This window comes from Mus caroli, chromosome 4 (assembly GCF_900094665.2).
Source record: "Mus caroli chromosome 4, CAROLI_EIJ_v1.1, whole genome shotgun sequence".
NCBI classification, from domain to species: domain Eukaryota; kingdom Metazoa; phylum Chordata; class Mammalia; order Rodentia; family Muridae; genus Mus; species Mus caroli.
The window spans coordinates 82,173,065-82,191,064 of record NC_034573.1 but is presented as its reverse complement, the minus strand read 5'-3'; positions in this window follow the sequence as shown (position 1 = coordinate 82,191,064).

Genomic DNA, 18,000 nt, shown 5'->3' with positions numbered 1-18,000 from the left:
CAGAAGCTGGAAAGAACCCAGATGTCCCTCAACAGAGGAATGGATACAGAAAATGTGGTACAATTACACAATGGAGTACTACTCAGCTATTAAAAGCAATGAATTTATGAAATCCTTAGGCAAATGGATGGAACTAGAAAATATCATCCTGAATGAGGTAACCCAATCACAAAAGAACACACATGGTAAACACTCAATGATAAGTAGATATTAGTTCAGAAGCTCAGAATACCCAAGATACAATTCACAGACCACATGAACCTCAAGAAGGAAGACCGAAGTATGGATACTTCAGTCCCTCTAAGAAGGGGGAACAAAATAGCCCAATGGAAGGATTTACAGAGAAAAAGAGACTGAAGAAAAGGCCATCCAGAGACTGCCCCACCTGAGGATCCATCCCATATACAGTTAACAAACCCAGACACTATTGTGAATGCCAAAAAATGCTTGCTGACAGGAGTCTAATATAGCTGACTCCTGGGAGGCTCTCCCAGTTCCTGGCAAATACAGAAGTGGATGCTCACAGCCAACCATTGGACTGAGCACAGGGTCCCCAATGAAGGAGCTAGAGAAAGGACCCAAGAAGCTATGGGGGTTTGCAGCCCCATAGGAGAAACAACAATATGAACCAACCAGTACTCCCAGAACTCCCAGGGAATAAACTACCAACCAAACAGTACATGGAGGGACTCATGGCTCTAGCTGCATGTGTAGCAGAGGATGGCCTTGTCACTCATCAATGGGAGGTGAGGCCCTTGGTCCTGTGAAGGCTCTATGCCCCATTGTAGGGCAATGTCAGTTCCAGGAATTGGAAGTGGGTGGGTTGGTGAGCAGGGGGAGGACGGAGGAGATAGGGGGTTTTTGGAGGGGAAACCAGGAATGGGGATAACATTTGAAATGTAAATAAAGAAAATACCTAATAAAAAAACTGACAAATACACAGAATCAAGGTGATGTGTAGGCACCTTTCCAGCATATAGTTTTAAAGTAATTAGATTTTAGAAAAGATAAATTTTCATTATTTTAAGTCTTACAGAAAATTAGCAGTTAATTGGTACAGAATAGATTAGAAACCTACTATTTAATAAATTCTAATATAATGTCAGATCAAGACAATGATCACTAATAAATATATTATTAATTTTTTAGTATCATTTTTTCTGTGTGTGCCTGAATGTATGTGCACCACATGTATATATGAGCTGGCAGACATAAGAAGAAAGCATCAGACCCTTTGAAACTGGTGGTTTTGAGCTGCCATGTCGGTGCTGGGAACTGAACCCATGTCCTCTGCAAGAACAGTGAGAGTACTTAACTAATGAACCACCTCTCCAGTCCCACTAGCAAATATATTAACTAGCCATCATGCAAAATGGCAACAAGGAAGTTGATTGTGGAGGAGTACTCATATGCTATTAACCAACTTCAGCACCATTAAAAATGAGGCAATCAGAAATAACATAATTCTGGTGTGTTGCAACAAGAAGAGCACATACCACGAGTACACAATCTTGCCAAGAGCAAGCCAAACCTCTCATTTAAAGTACGAGAAACAAAGGGAAGAAAAAAAATCGCATGACGTTTTAATCAGATATCAGCTGGGCGTAGAATATGACACATCAAGGCAAAGCACCCTACTAACCAGACACAGAACAGGACAATAAGCAAAGAAAAGAATTTGGCAGGTCTCCCCTAGATTCTGATGTGAATAGAATATATAATAATATATTCTTAGCTGGGCATGGTGGTGCAAACCTATATGGCTCCAACAATGTATATAGTTTCTGTTTTACCTTAACTATCCAGTTTGCCACACCATCACCAAAACTAAATGTACTTAGAAATATTTATTTTATTTCAACACATTATTTCTTATTTAATTAATATTTTATACTAAATGATTTGAAATTTTTCTGTAATATTGGGGCATTTATATATTTTCATGCTTGGACTGCCCTGCTGCAGTCTTAATCCTCTTAGTAGGGCCCAGTGTTTTGGTCTAGGGAGGCACTACACACATGTCTACCCACAACAAATAAAAGTATGAATAGCACCAAAGTCTAACTTAGAGGACTAATGAGTTTTACTGGGGTTATTTACAGAATATGAGTGAGAGGTTACTTACAGGAGCAGAAATGACTGAAAGACAGCTGCATCACCAAAGCCTACCCCAGCATAAGTGACAGCTCACAAAGCCAGGAGCCTGGAGCACACTGTACAGACCGCAGGCAGCACAACAGGTTGGCTAGTGTTCTAACACTCAGTTGGTCTAAACATCTTTCAGGCAGCTTGTCTCTTCCGGGCAGCTGGGCTGCTCTCCAATTCCTCTCTGCAGCTTTGGTTGTTTGAGAATCTTCTTTGCAGCTTAGCTTTTCTCTGCCTGAGAGAGACTCGGGTTTTATCACTTATTCTGGAAGGGAGAGATCTAGTAAATCTTGTCAGTTTCAGGGACTTCCTGAAGCTATTCTGAGTGGTTGGCCTTCCTACCTAAGGATCTTCCTGCAAAATGAAATGTTTAAATCTCAGAAAAAAAAAAAAAACAACAACAGTATATTAAACTAACAACTCTCCTTATCTGATACCAAATACTTGCCACTTGTTACTTGACTTTCTGTTATTATTCTGTTTCTGCTTAGGAAGTCTGGTGCTGGGCAGGAGAGGGTGATAGACCTATAACCTCAGGACTTGATTCTGAGGTAAAACAGTTGCCACAACTTCGAGACCAGCCTGTGCTACACAGCAAGACCTCAGATGAAAGAGAAAACAAGCCATATTCTCTCATATGGTGAGCTCTAGGTGCATGCTATTGTCGCTTCATTAAAAACTTCCTTTTATTTTGAAGCTACCTGAAATCCATTCTGTGGTATGGCTTGTGGGGCAATTAGAATTTTCTTTTTTCTACTGAGATACCACCCAGACAGAATCTCCATAAACTCGGTGTATTTCTGACCTTTTCCCTTTCCCATTTCTTTATTGTTTATAGTAGGAGAGTGGGCCTGCCATTGCATGTTTATGGAGGGTAGAGGCCTGATTTGGAGTCATCTGTATGATGAGAACTTGTGAGAAAATTCTTGTCATGGTCATAATGAAATGAAGCAAGTCTTGGTGCTTACAGTCAATGAGATTTGCATGCAAAATTCTCTGTTCATTCCAATTAAATCTCAAGGAGCCAAGCATGAGGTATCAGAAGCTGTGATCTATGCCTTCTAAAGGATTAAACGAGCGCACAGTAGGACAGCAAAGAGCACACAAGGGCCTAGGGTGGAAGCTGGATGGAGTTCTGCCCCTTGCTTTCACTCATTCTCTGACTTCTGACAAGCCACAGTGCAGAATCTTGCTGGGGTAATTATCTACCTCTAGTTTTGCCACTGCTGCTGGATTCTCTGCTCTCCTACCTGTCCAAGCCCTGATGGTTTGCTAGGCAGTCTCAAACATTTGTGACCCTACTGTTTTATGTCAACTCGGATGCATGAACATGATTAGAGGCATACCCTTGTGAATCTGCTTGATAAATAGATCTAAGCTTTGAATGAGTAACAGAAGGTGCGAGGGGGAGAGTGGACGGCACCAGGCTCAGGTGAGTTTGTGAAGCCGCACTGTACAGTAGGTTCCCTTTTGCATTTTCTCAGGTGGGAGAATTTGACCCATGCTATAATGTAACACCTACAACTAACCTCTCAGCCTACTGTGGTTTCAGTAGCTTGTAATAGTGGGATTTTCTCATTGTTTCAAGTTCACTTATGTGAACTATCAAAGGAAAACTACGTCTTCATATCACCCCCACACTTAATTTTAATCCATTCAGTGAACTCTCTTTATCAACACCAACATTGTATTCATAAGACTGGACCATATATAAACAAAACATAGTCATAAGTGCCCTTCCTAAAATGACCAAGTGCAAAACAGGGCCCCAAACTAACTACAGTCCAACACAGTGAATAAGTCTAGCTGTCTTTTTCTTCTCCCATACTTAAGTGTTAAAATTAAGCATGCTACTAAATTCTAAAATTCCTATTAGCTATTTACCATATGTTAAGCAAAACTGGGCATCTGTCCATTATCTTTCACACTAAATCATAGAACCCCAGAAAGTCAGTGTTATATCAAAAAGTATGGAACCCAAGCTGAAAGAGGTCAAAGGTCAAACAGCTACAATCAACATAACTGAAACTTTAAGCTAGGGCCTCTAATCATTGCATTATATGGTCTTCTTTTCCAAATTCCTTGATACACATAAGGACAAACTATCCTGATACAATGTACTTCAGAGCAAGGTGCTGAGATTTTTCACAAAATGGAATCACTGATTTCAAACATGGAAGAGTCAAATCCAACCTTTCTCATCATAGTTTGTCCACTGAGTCACTGCTACTCCCTGCAGTATGTACAAACAAAGTTAAAAAGAAGCGCATGTTTTGCTCTAGTATGTCCTTGCTATGATATTTGACTTCACTTCCTTATTTTTAAGATAAAGAAGTGATGCCTGAAGACGTTAACTTGTGTTCATCACAAAACCTTACTGTGGTGGTGCTTAGTGCTTGGGTTTTAATGCAATCGGTCTGATTGCAGAATTCTGAGTCCTTCCCAAAGTCCTAAGCTGTCTCAGAAAAAGAGGGGAGAAAAAAAAAGTAAGAAAAGCTTTCTCCTGGTTGGCTTTCTATTGCTGTGAAAAAGACCATGACCAAAAGCAACCTGGGAAAGAACAGGTTTATCTGGTTTATAATGTCCCCATTATGGGCCAGCACTGAGGGATGCCATGGCTGTAACTAAGCAAGGCAGGAACCTGGAAGCAGAAACTGAAGCAGAGAAGCAGAGGCTCCTGAGAGGTGATGAATGCATGTGTGATGGGAAGTGGTACCTGCATGTGCCCCATCACTTCCGAGCACAACTGTGGAGTTGGTTCTGGGGATCAAATTCAAGTTTTTCAGCTTGCTTAGCAAAGGCTTTACTCACTAACTCGTCTCACTACCCCCACCCCACCCAGCCCCCACACTTTTAAGTTTTAATTGCTGTGATCACTAACATCATACAATCTTTTCCCCGACCGCCTCTCTAGAAAAGTGTGGCTACAGTATAAAGATCTTAGAATATATCGAGTGGAAATTCAACTAAGTTGTTCAAAAGTTCAAAAGTCTTGTTCCACTCCCTCTCCCTCCCCACACCTCCAAACTAAAACCTCCCAGTACTGAGGCAAACGTCTGGGGCCTTGTGGTCATTCTTGCATATTTATTCTGGTTTCTTTCAATGCCAGCAATCTATATACCACAATCTATACCCCACAATTCTTCCATTTTGCAAAATCACCCTGTGGATGATTCAGCAAGACTCATAATTTAGCACCAACAGCTGTACAGCAGGGAGGGGAAAAGCATGATTATAATACCATTAAAAGTAAGCTTTAGAAAGATTTCTAAATTTAGTGAGCGCTGTCTTACTAATTTTGATACAAAGTTTGGGTAGAAAGGGAATGTGTTTCTAATATGTACTATTGGGACACATATCAGTTGGACACTGTGCTCAAGGGATATAGTTCATCATTCCATAGATGTTTCAAAGACATCCACTCCCCTTTCTTCAGGCCCGAGAGACTGGTGGCTATGCAGTGTTTCTTCCCTGAAACATGCAGTCCACCATCCTCCAAAGGCCTTTAGTCCGAACCTTCATAAACCCAGAACGTTCTTCTATTAGGTTACACTGTACCTTTTGTAACTAGCAGCAATGAAGATTTGGGCAAAGTCACATCGAGAGAGGAATAAAAAACAGATAGGTGGGAAGGGCCTTGTCTTTAATTTCAAAGTCCCTCTTCTTACTCCAACAATTCCTATCAGACTATCAGTGTAACTCAGGATACTCTTTCTTTAATCCTCTGATCTAACTAGCTGATCAAAGTACAATACCTTATATTTACCCATAAAGGCTACCAGAAGAATCAAGGAAAATTATGCTGGTATAACAAAAATTCTTGCCCCAGGCTGGACAAATGCCAGCTACAGTTACAATCAAAATAGCGAGGTCCTGCTGCTGGGGAGTGTTTATCCGCATCATTTACAGCACTGTTTCCCACTGTTTTTTTACACTCGGCTGCCACCTCTGTTTTGCCCATCTAGAAACTCACGGGGTTTTTCTTCATGTTAATTATTAATTACTGGCACCTCTCTTGGAGAATACATTGTATTTCAGTTTGTGAAACATTAGGCTCACTCAGTGGAATATTTAAGGGATGTGGGGTGGCTGCAACCTGATGCGCCAAGCAGGAGATTGCACAACCCGGTTTCACAGGCTCAAGCACACTCGCCCACACACCCAGGAAGCGCAGGGGTATGTGGAAGTCAGTTCTTTATCTATTATGTACACTCCGGAGCTGTAAACAAGGCCATGTGAGGACTCAGCCAGAGTGCTTCCTCTGAGTCAGTATTAAACAAACTTCCGAACTGTTAGGGAAGGAAATAAAGCCACCAAGCCCCCCAGTGACACCCACAACTGTGTGCCAGGAACTATAAAAGATGGATTCAACATTTTGTCAGGAGTTGATGCAACATTAAGATGTGTTTTGTATTTTTCTAATGTAGCTTAATCACTAGTAACCAGCATGGATTAGGATGGGCCATCGCCTCACTGGGAGAATGCTTTGAGAAATGACTTACCATGTGAAATGCCAGAGTATCTTAAAAAATTATGGTGTTCACTTCGTGTGTCTGAGCAACAACAAACACAACTTTCTGTTTAGTGATAGAGACTTCAGGCTCATTGCATCTAATGTGACTTTGATTTGAAATGTCTAAGGCAAAGATATCTTCAATGGAAAAAGTAACATGACAGGTCACACAAATATCACAGAGTTACACAATGGGAAAGGCACAGGCTCTGATGTCAAAAATAGTCCATGGAACCCTGCACTTCTTGGGCACTTTACAGTTTCTTGTCTTGAGACGTCAAGCAAATCACAACCTCTTACAAGATCTCCTTTCTTCATACCTACAAGCTCATGATATTTACAAGCTTTCCTTAGGATCATAACCACTTAGACAACGGCGAGGAAGTGTGTGATAATGTGCTCTAACTATTAAGCATCACCAGGTCACCTAAAACAGAATCTGAGAGAGATCATGTTTAGAACACACTAGAACTGTTTGTGTACAGTAGGCAATTAGTTTAACTCGCGCTTCCTCTTTGGCCAGCAGCACGCCTTGCTATTTAAGAAGGAAGACAGGTTCATATCACTTATAACTAGATGCCTATACTCCATTGAATCCAGAGAACATAGAACACTTCTTATGTGTGAGATTTAATTTCTGAGTTTTAGAAGGCTGGGTAAAGATATCCCAGCTCTTTTTTTTTGTTGTTTTTGTTTTTAAGTAAGCAAAAAGGAAGCAGCTAAATCATTATAAGGCACTTGAACCCTTACCGAAGCCCACAAAGTAGACGATCTCGCTGAGAGCTGTCTGGGTGCTCAGACGGTAAAGGTCATTACCATTTCCGGCAACCCAAAGCTTGACCTTATATTTGGACTTTTGGAGGTAAACTTCCTGAAAGGAAATTAAGTACAGAGAACCTGGCCCAGCTTGGAACTCCAGTCTGGCCAAAAACACTGTGAGAAACTCTTGCACTAAATTAATCTTTTAGTTTGCCTTTGAAATATTAAAGCCAATAAAAAAGACGATAATTTTTAATTTAGAAAGGGAAGTGAAATCAAAGTCAAAGAGGTCCAAGATATCTTTTTCTTCTTACTTACACGCCTATACAAATAAGCTCAAAAAATAAAATAAAATAGTTCTGCCTTCTCTCTTTGTAAGAGTTTTACTTAGACGCCAATCTCCAGACATTAAAAATAAAAGCATTACAAAAGGCATACAATAGCAGTTATAATCGACATATGGGCCATGTGGGAATCAAATTAAATGTAAAAAATTTTCACAATATTTTCATCATTCAAGCTCCCCAAGATCTCTCAGGTTCTCTTCCCTTTGGGAGGTCATCTTCTCCCTCTGGGCTCAGCAGACACTTCGGGGGTCAAATAGAGTCCATCCTTCAAGCAGATGAGATGCTGTCTATGCTTAAAAGGCCTTGAGAGAAGGAAATTCCAGAAGCTTCCCCAGTTACACATTCCAGTGTCTATCAAACCTCACTGTCTGAAAATTTTTCCTTTTTGGTTATCTAAATCCCTCATGCTGCATCTTAAGCCTCTTGCCTCCCGTCTGGCCCCCAAGGAACAATCATCATTTCTCTTCCCACATCACGTTTCCCGAACTGGCTCTCCTAGAGCTCTTGGTCTGCTGCTGCCTTTCAGTCATCGCTGTGACTCACGGGTAGTTTCCTCCCAAGTCTTCTTCTTCCACTCTGTACTCAGATAGCCTTTAAAATCCTTTTCTTTAAAAAGCAGGAATAAGCTCTTCCATTGGGGTCCCCGGGCTCAGACTGATGGTTGGCTGTGATTATCTGCATCTGCATTAATTAGGTGCTGGTAGAATCTCTCAGGGGACAGATGTACCAGGCTCCTGTCAGCAAGCACATCTTGGCATCAGCCACAGTGTCGGGGTTTGGTGTCTGCAGATGGGATGGATCCCTAGGTGGGGAGGTCTCTGGATGGCCTTTCCTTCTGTCTCTGCTCCATATTTTGTCCCTGTCCTTCTTTTGGACAGGAACAATTCTGGTTTAAAATTGACATGCATGGGTGGCACCATCCCTCAACTGAGGGCCATGTCTATCTACTGGATGTGGTCTCTACAGGTTGTATCTCCCTTTTGTTGGGTATTTCAGCTAAAATCACAGTTTGGTCCTAGGAGCCTCTCAATTCCCTGTAGTCTGGGACTTTCTAGTGGCTACTGTCAGTTTCCCATCCCACACTGCTACATTTTTCTATTCAATTTCCAGGGAAGGACTGAAGGAGCTGAAGGGGATTGCAACTAACCCCATAGGAAGAACAATATTAGCTAACTAGACCATTGAGAGCTCCCAGGTCCTAAGCCACCATCCAAAGAGTATACATGGAGGGAGCCATGGCTTCAGCTACATATGTAGCAGAGGATGGCGTTATCTGACATCTATGGAAGCTGAGACCCTTGGTCCTATGGAGACTTGATGCCCCTACATAGGGGCATGCTAGAGCAGTGAGGTGGGAGTGGATGAGTAGGTGGAGGAGCACCCTCATAGAGGCAAAGGGGAGGGGGGAAAGAGGGATGGATGGGGGGTTTGTGGAAGGGTAATATCCTTTGAAATATAAATGAATAAAATTATTAAAAAAGCAATAATAAGGAAACATTCTGTATTTTATAAGTTATCTTTAATCTTTTTACAGTCCTGTCATTATCCCCCTCCCAGTCTGCCTTCCAACAGTTCCTCATCCCATTCCTCTTTCCCCATCTCCAAGACGATGTCCCCACCCCACCCTAACCTCCCCATTCCTCCCCCCAACTCCACCCCACCCTGCCATACCTTCCCACTCCCTAGGGCCTCAAGTCTCTCAAGGGTTAGGTGCATCTTCTCTCTCACTGAGGCCAGACCTGGCATTCTTCTGCTGTCTATGTGCCATGGGCCTCATATCAGCTAGTATATGCTGCCTAATTGGTGGCTCAGTGTCTGCGAGATCTTGGGGGTCCAGGTTACTTGAGACTGCTGGTTTTCATATGGGGTTACCCTCCTCCTCAGCGTCTTCCAGCCTTTCTTTCATTCAACCTCAGGGGTCTGCGACTTCATTCCTGCTGTTATTTTGATAATGGTCACCCTGACAAACTGCCTTATAAATATTCATCTTTATACCCATAGGTTTGTTTTGCTCTCATCTTTGGTCAAAGCAGCATTTCTTTCATGCACTTCTCCATGAGTCAGGTGGGCAGAGCAGCATTTTCTTCATACACTTCTCCATGAGTCAGGTCTAGGTAAGTGTGAGTGCTCAGCTGCAAGTGAAGCATCCACAGCAATCTCCCTCATCCCTGGATAAGGGGACATCAGGAAAGAGAGGAGAGAAAGAGTGTAAGAGCTTCAGGGTGGAAAGGAGAGCTGTGAAATGCTGACTTCTGATATAGCCTGGCTGTTAACAGATGAATTCATGGCCATTGTGGTTCCCTGAGCAAGATAATATCAATCAGAATTTCAGCATGAATTGGAAATGAAACCCCAAGGCTCCATAGCAGAGAGGCTCTTAGAAGTTGGTGTATCCTGTGGGAGGGAGAATCACTCTCCTTTGATGATTTTGCCACTGGTAACTTGCCCATGTATTGCCATGGGTGGGGTATTGCCCCTATTCCATTGGATAGCCTGATACACATATGCACATGGACAGTACTAAGTTTTCAGTGGTTAATGTTAACAAAAAAGTATGGGGGAACAAGAGGAGGGTTTCAGGAAAAGTTGGAGAGAGGTGGTAGTGGATTAATATGATAGAAATATTTGTATCATATTTTGAAGGTGTATGAGTGTGTAGATTTTTCAAAGCATAAGACATTTTTAAAATAAAATGAAAGGAGTCTTTTCTTTGAAATAGTACCATTTACTCCAGATAATAATGATAATAACTCTGGATAAGTATTTAAAATAATAATAACAGAGGGGCAAAGAATACCTCATCTCTTGTTGAAACAATGAGGGCAGCAGACAATAGGAGATGTGTAAGAATCAAACCCAAACTCACTCCTTTCAGAGAGTGTGGCCACCGGTAGGCTTCCCACACTCCAGGGTATGGCCCCACATGCGAGAACGTGTCCATAGAACTAATAGGACTTAATGTGTTTCCAAAGAAAAGAAAAAGGCATCATGTTAGGAGATGGCCAGATTGGGGGAATCCATCCAAATGGAGTTTATTCTCAAGATTAAAGAAAATTAGTTAAAAATAGTAACTGATGTCCTTTAAAAAAAAGAAGATATGAGGTTGGGAGAAAAATAGGTTGGAATAATCAATTAAAATACCTTGTACTCATGTATAAAATTGTAAGAGATGGGAAAGGGGAAGATAGAAAAGTGGGGACAGGATCAAGCATTGGAGGAGACAGGAGAGAAGCCCAGAAGGCCAGGAGAATATGTAGCAGTGTGGATTGAACCACTAGTAGGGGGGAAACCACTAGAAAGTCCTAGACACCAGGGATATGATAGGCTCCCAGGACCCAATGGGGATGACATCAACCCAAATGCCTAAGAGTGGGAAGATGGAACCAGAAGAGACTACCTCTAGTAGATAGACATGGCTCCTATTTAAGGCATGGGGTGACCCACCCATCTTCAAAATTTTTGACCCAGAATTGTTCCTGTCTAAAGGAAATGTAGGAAAAAATGAAGCAGAGACTGAAAGAAAGGCCATCCAAAGACCAGCCCAACTTAGGATTCATCCCATGCCCAGGCACCAAACCCTGACACTTTTACTGGTACTTCCGTGTGCTTGCAGACATGAGCCTAGCATAGCTGTCCTCCTCTGAGAGGCTCTACCAGTAGCTGACTGAGACAGATGCTGATATTTACAACCAACCATTAGACTAGGTCAGAGACCCCTGTGGAACAGTTAGGGAAAGACTGAAGGAGCTGAAGGGGATCGCAGCCCCATAGGAAGAACAACTGTATCACCGAACCCGGACCCCTCAGAACTCCCAGAGACTAAGCCACCAACCAAAAAGTGTACATGGTGGTCAGTGGCCCCTGCTACATAGGTACAAAGGACTGCCTTGTCTGGCCTCAGTAGAAAAGGATGCACTTAATCCTGTAGAAACTTGATGCCTCGGGGAAGACGGATGCTAGTCAGCTGAGGTGGGAGTGGGTGGGTGGGTAGAGAAGCACTCTCTCAGAAGCAAAGGGGAAGAGATGAAGAACTCATGAAGAGAGGACCAGGGAGGGAGGCAACATTTGGAACGTAAATAAATAAAATAATTAATAAAAAATTTAAGAGACTAAATAAAATGGTTTTTTAAAAAAACAAAATCAATATAAAAATAGTCAGAGAGCTATATCCAGTGAAAATATATTTAAAGAAAATAGAGTTTTCCAGATAAATGGAAACTCAGGAAACATACTGCCAGGGAGTCTGTTCTCAGCAAAGTTGCTTAGGTTGAAGAAATGACAGAATGAGAATGCAGACTTGGAAAAAGGACAAGAGACAATCAGGCCTGGGGAACGAGTGAGTGCAGAGCTTCCTGATGCTCTCATCTTATTTAAACTACAGCCGAAAACTGAAACATTTCTAGAGATTAATACATATCTGTGGACATTTTTGACATAGTAGTCAGGAACTTTAACATCAGTTCTTTATCACAGCACAGAATTTGAAATGTCAGAAAGTTGGGGCTAAAGAACAAAGGGTTTTTCCAAGGAGGAATAAAATCTTACAGGATTATACAGGATTTTATCAGGGATCTTTCCACAACAAGACTAGAAACAAGACGGGATAGTCTTCAGACACGTTACAGAAATCATTGCTGACATGTAAGTCCCCATTACTCAACTGTGAGAGAGGGCCAGAAACTTCTGGCTTTCCAAGTTTAAGGGGAAATTGCCTTTGTAAACTCTCTACACCTATGAACCAGGTGCTTCAAAAGAAAAGGAGGAGGAGGAGGAGGAGGAGGAGGAGGAGGAGGAGGAGGAGGAGGAGAAGGAGAAGGAGAAGGAGAAGGAGGAGAAGGGAGGAGGAGGAGGAGGAGGATGAGGAGAAGGAGAAGGAGGAGAAGGAGAAGAAGAAGAAGAAGAAGAAGAAGAAGAAGAAGAAGAAGAAGAAGAAGAAGAAGAAGAAGAAGAAGAAGAAGAAGAAGAAGAAGAAGAAGAAGAAGAAGAAGAAGAAGAAGAAGAAGAAGAAGAAGAAGAAGAAGAAGAAGAAGAAGAAGAAGAAGAGAAAACAAGAAACATCAGGGAAAAAAATCAAGATGCCTCAGGAGTGTAAGATGTTAAAATGGAAGCAGATTCTTTATGGAGAAAATGGCTACAAGATGAACTACTTCCATTGCTCCTTAGACTATCAAGTGAGGGGACCCTTTGCATTTGGCACTGCAAAAGTTTTTAGAAATCCTGTTGAATTACCCATTGACAATCCTACCTGCCTATTCTTTTTCTTGACCCACGTTGGGAAGCAGCAAGGATGGTCATAAGATGGAGCAGAATGGAAAACAGAGGTATTGAGGTTTAAAGATTTTTGTTTCAGTTTGAGTTTGCACAAAAGCAGTGCCTGGGCAGGAAGAGAGCACATAAAAGGATCAGGCATGAGAAACTGAAAGAAAACTAGCGCAATCCACGAGGGCTTTGTAATCATCATTATTGTGGGAACTGACAGTCTGTCTGGAACCTTCTGAGGTATGTGTGGGACACCTTTGGAAATCAATTTCCAGAGGATCCACCATGTTCATCTGTCAGCTTGCATCTCACATTTGTTGAGTCTTGCCATGGGATGAAAACCCCGGTATACCTCCCCACTGAATGTAATCACCTGAACAGAGGTCTCCCCAAGGGCAATTATGGCGCTGGAAACGTCTGAGGGCAAAAGTGTAAAATGTCTGGTGCTAGAGAAAAACACCAGCATGACATAAGCCAAACTACCCGCTGAAGCTACACTGTAATCAAAGCTGAGGCCAAGAGGATATGAGTCAGGGAGCCAGAGGCAGCCCGCACAGGCTAGCCTTTGTACCACTCTGCTACCCCTATGCCTTACAGTTAATTACCTCTCAGGCTTCAAGGCGGCCGTCAGCCAGCCAGTCTCTACATGTGACCCGATAGAACAAAACAGCCTTCCCTACTGAAGCTGGTCCTGCACTGTACTCGATAGTCATCAACTCTTTCCACCACCCATATTAGATTCCCCTCATGATCATTCGACACTTTTTTCTAACCTAATAAGGTGACTCAGACCTTCCACCCTGAGCAGTCTAAGATAGTGGCTTCCTTACTCTGGTCAGGCCACAGTTGCTGCAATTACTGCTCGTCTTGCTCATGGGATATGGAATGTCAAGTGAGTCTCATGATTATTTTGTTAATAGCATATATTACTTATGCAAATTAGTGGAACTCACTGTGATGTTTCTTACACTAATTTCTTACAGCACATATGGATTGTGTGCATATGTCTGTCCTTCTAACTTCAGCCCCTCCCAGCCATCTCAGCTCCTAGGAACAATTCTTCTACCTCTAGGTCTAATTCCTAATGTGGTTAATCTTCATTTGCACACTGGAAAGCGAACAGGGTACTTGTTCTTGTCCTTCTGCTGTCTTGTTTTGGTTAGCATGACATTCATTTCTGTCCACTCTGTTTCAAATAGCAAGTTCTCATTCTTCTTATGGCTGCATAATACTTCATCTCTCCTTTTCTGTTTGTCTATTGACAGGCAGCTATGGGTTATGAGCTTGCCTGTTGTGTTCTACCTTCATCTCCTTTATCTCCTTTGAATAGACAGGAGTTTGACCACTTGATCATATGCTAAGTCTACTTCTAGTTCAGGAGGATTCTACCTACTGCTTTCCAAAATGAACATACTGACTGCATTACCCACACACAAAACCTAAGAATTCTATTTTTTTCCACATCTTCATCAGCATTTATGTTATGGGTTTTTATGGTAGCCATTCTAACTATGATCTGATAACGTTTCATGTAATTTTGATTATTATTTCCCTGGTGACTGGTGATAGTGAATACTTTTCAGATGTTCACTGAATAATTGTATTTCATCTTTTAAGACATATTTAAATTCCTATGTTTACCAATGTTTCAACTACCACAAACTGCCCAAAGATTAGTTTCTAAAGTCTTCTTATCATAATCTCCATCAGTGAGAGTCTAACACTAGACATGATAGCTGGGGTTCTACCTGGAAGCCAAGGCTCAAGGAAGGCAACAAGCCTACAGAACACAAGGAGTTGGAATACTCACCAAATGACTGTAACTGTCTTAGGTAGGGTTTTACTGCTATGAACAGACACCATGACCAAAGCAACTCGTATAAGGACACCATTTAATTAGGACTGGCTTACAGGTTCAGAGGTTCAGTCCATTATTGTCAAGGCAAGAACATGGTAGCATATAGGCAGGCATGGTGCAGGCAGAGCATTCAGCAGCTTCATCTGAAGGCTGCTAGTGGAAGACTGACTTCCAGGGAGCTAAGACTAAGATATTAAAGCCCATGCCCATAGTGACACACCTACTCCAACACAGCCACACCTCCAAATAGTGCCACTCCCTAGGCCAAGCAAATATAAACCATCACAATAAGAATACTTTCTTCTGTAGAATTTTTTACTCCTCTAAATGATATTTAGGTTTTATTTTTTAAGTAATCTTGAATAAACAACTACTATACACTATATGTTGGTGTAGTCATTAGCAGAACTAATCCAATGCCTGTTCTGTTTACAAATTTGGCCTAGATTTGTGTTTTACTTTAATGAGCAATTAACATTCTAACTTCAAAGAATTCTCTTAACCTCTTGGAACTTTCAACTTCATTTTCTTTAAGGAGAGAAAGCTATTAATAGGCTACAGAATTGTGCTGCAATAGGTATTATTCGCATGTATATTCATTAAGTCAACATTAAGAGTCTTCAATTCCTATATGTCCTGATGCTTTGTTCTGTAAAAATTACATTCCAAAATTATTATTATACTGCTGTTTATACAATGGATTTAATTGGCACTTTTCACTTATTAGTTTCCTGTGGCTTGTATATTTGCTTGTTTTTTTGTTGTACTGGGGATTAAACTAAAGGTCTTGCACATGCTCAGCTAACTATCACTGAACTATATCCCAAACTATTTTTTGTTAATTTTTGTGTTTTGAGACAATCTTATTAAGCTGCCGTGACTAGTCATGAACTCTCTTTATATTCCAGGCAGGCTTTGAACTTGTAATCCTCCTGCCTCAGCCTCCCAAGTAACTGTTATGGCAGGTCTTCACTGTCAGGCCCGGCCTTTTATTTGTTTTAAAATGATTTTGTCATTATATTGTATATGGGAAGTCAAGTGATAATTTTTTTGAACCTGGGAGATGGCACTCACACATGTATACATATATGTGCACACCTACACACACACATGCTGGAACACGGATATACAAATAAATTCAACTTCAGATACAGCACGGATTTTAATAGCAAAACTCAACAGATAATTTGTGAGCTTGATATAGAAGATTATATTTTACCTCTAAAATGGTAAACAGCTACTCAGCAAGAAAACTGGACACTAAACTGAGGGAAGTGGTTCATATAGAAGACAGAAAGTGAAGCAGGGAATGGTGGAGACAGAGATATTACCTGAATCCCTTTTAATGATATTGTTGTATATATTTCTACCCATTCTGTTTCTCTAGAGAAGCCTACCTAAGGCAATAGATTTTATTGGTATCGCAAATTTTTATTAAAGTCAATTAACCAGTGTTGATATATAACTATTAAATAAAGCCCCCATTTTATTGGAATTTCCTTATTTAATATCTAATATCACCTTTTTGTTCTGGATCTCATCTAGCATACCACAGTGCATTTAATTGCCATGTCTTAGGTTCTTCTTGGTAGTGACAGGTTCTCTGGCTTCTTTTGTTTCCGATAAGCTTAACAGTTTATGTAGTGTTGGCAAGCATTCTAAGAAATGCTTATCTGTTAGAAATGGCTTGGTGTTTTTCTCATGGGGCTTTGAGCAACTTGGAGGACAACCACAGAGGTGAAGTGTCATTGCTGTGATCTCAAGTCAAGGGTGCATACTCTCAGCATGATTTATCACTGCCAAGGTGAACCTTGCCCTTTTGTCTGGGCCAGTGTTTACCAGGCTTCTCCATGACAAGTCTATTGTTTCTCCCCCTTCGCCTACTGACTATTTGAAGAAGGCTTCTGTGAGAGTTCATATTTGAGGAATGAAGATTTATGTGCCTCCTTCACAAAGGAGGAGGATTTATATCAATTATTTGAGACTTTTCTGCATGAGGAATTTTTCTCCACTTTATTTATTTATACAGAAATTTGTATAAGAAAGTGGCATCTTTTCTGTGGTTACCTCACCATGGAAAGGATGATATGAATGAATAGTTGAGAGAGATGCAAACACATATACACATGCAAATTTTAAATTTAAATTTAAAAAAATTTAAAGGATACCTTTGCATGCCTTTCATCACTGAACAACTAGGAATTTTACTGACGTAGAAGCCCACTTTTTAATTTTTTTTATTCTTGGGTTTATTTCCTATTCTCTGAGACACAAACAATTTATCAACAAGTCCAGAGTGTTTGGTTCAACGGCATGACATCATCAATGTAACAGACAAGTGTGAAACATTAGGAAACAGACGTGTGATTAATACACCTCAGAACTAACTTATGGCACAGGGCTAGTCAGTTAAAATAGCCTTGAGGTGCAACAGTAATGCTGCACTGCTGTCCTTGCCAGGAGAAAGCAGATTGATCCTGGTGGGACTTGCAGACATAAATGGAGCAGGTTTAGCAGATTTGCTAAATCAATAGCGGTACACCAGGCACCAGGAACTGGTTTAATTTTCTGCAAAAAAACTTTTTTCATCATTCTGACAAAATGTCTACAACAAAGGAGCTAATAATTGCTCAAAGAACTTGCCTGGGCTCACATTTCAGGGCTACACCCATCACATGGGGAAGGCGTGGTGACACTGACTTCCAGCTGTAGCAGAGGATGACGTGGGAGTTGTTAAATCAAACTAGACGTATGGACCTTCTGCTGCAGTCAAAGGCCTCATGGGCTCAGCTCACCAACACTTGTAGAGCCATTATATCTTGGGTCCAGGAACCCAGAGCCTCTCTGCACTGCAAGGACATCCTGGGAGACGTCCCTTGGGGCAGATGCCCAGCAGGTTCTTAGATAGATGAAGCCTGCCTGTGAATAGTAACCCTGCAGCCTCCTGCCTGTGAGACCTGAAAAGCTGTAGAAAGGGTAGACAAATATATTAACATGGCAGGAAGCAGAATCAATGGGCACAAATCAATGCATTTATATACTATATACACTAACAACAAAGAGAGAGAGAGAAGGAGGAGGAGGAGGAGGAGGAGGAGGAGGAGAAGGGAAGGGAAGGG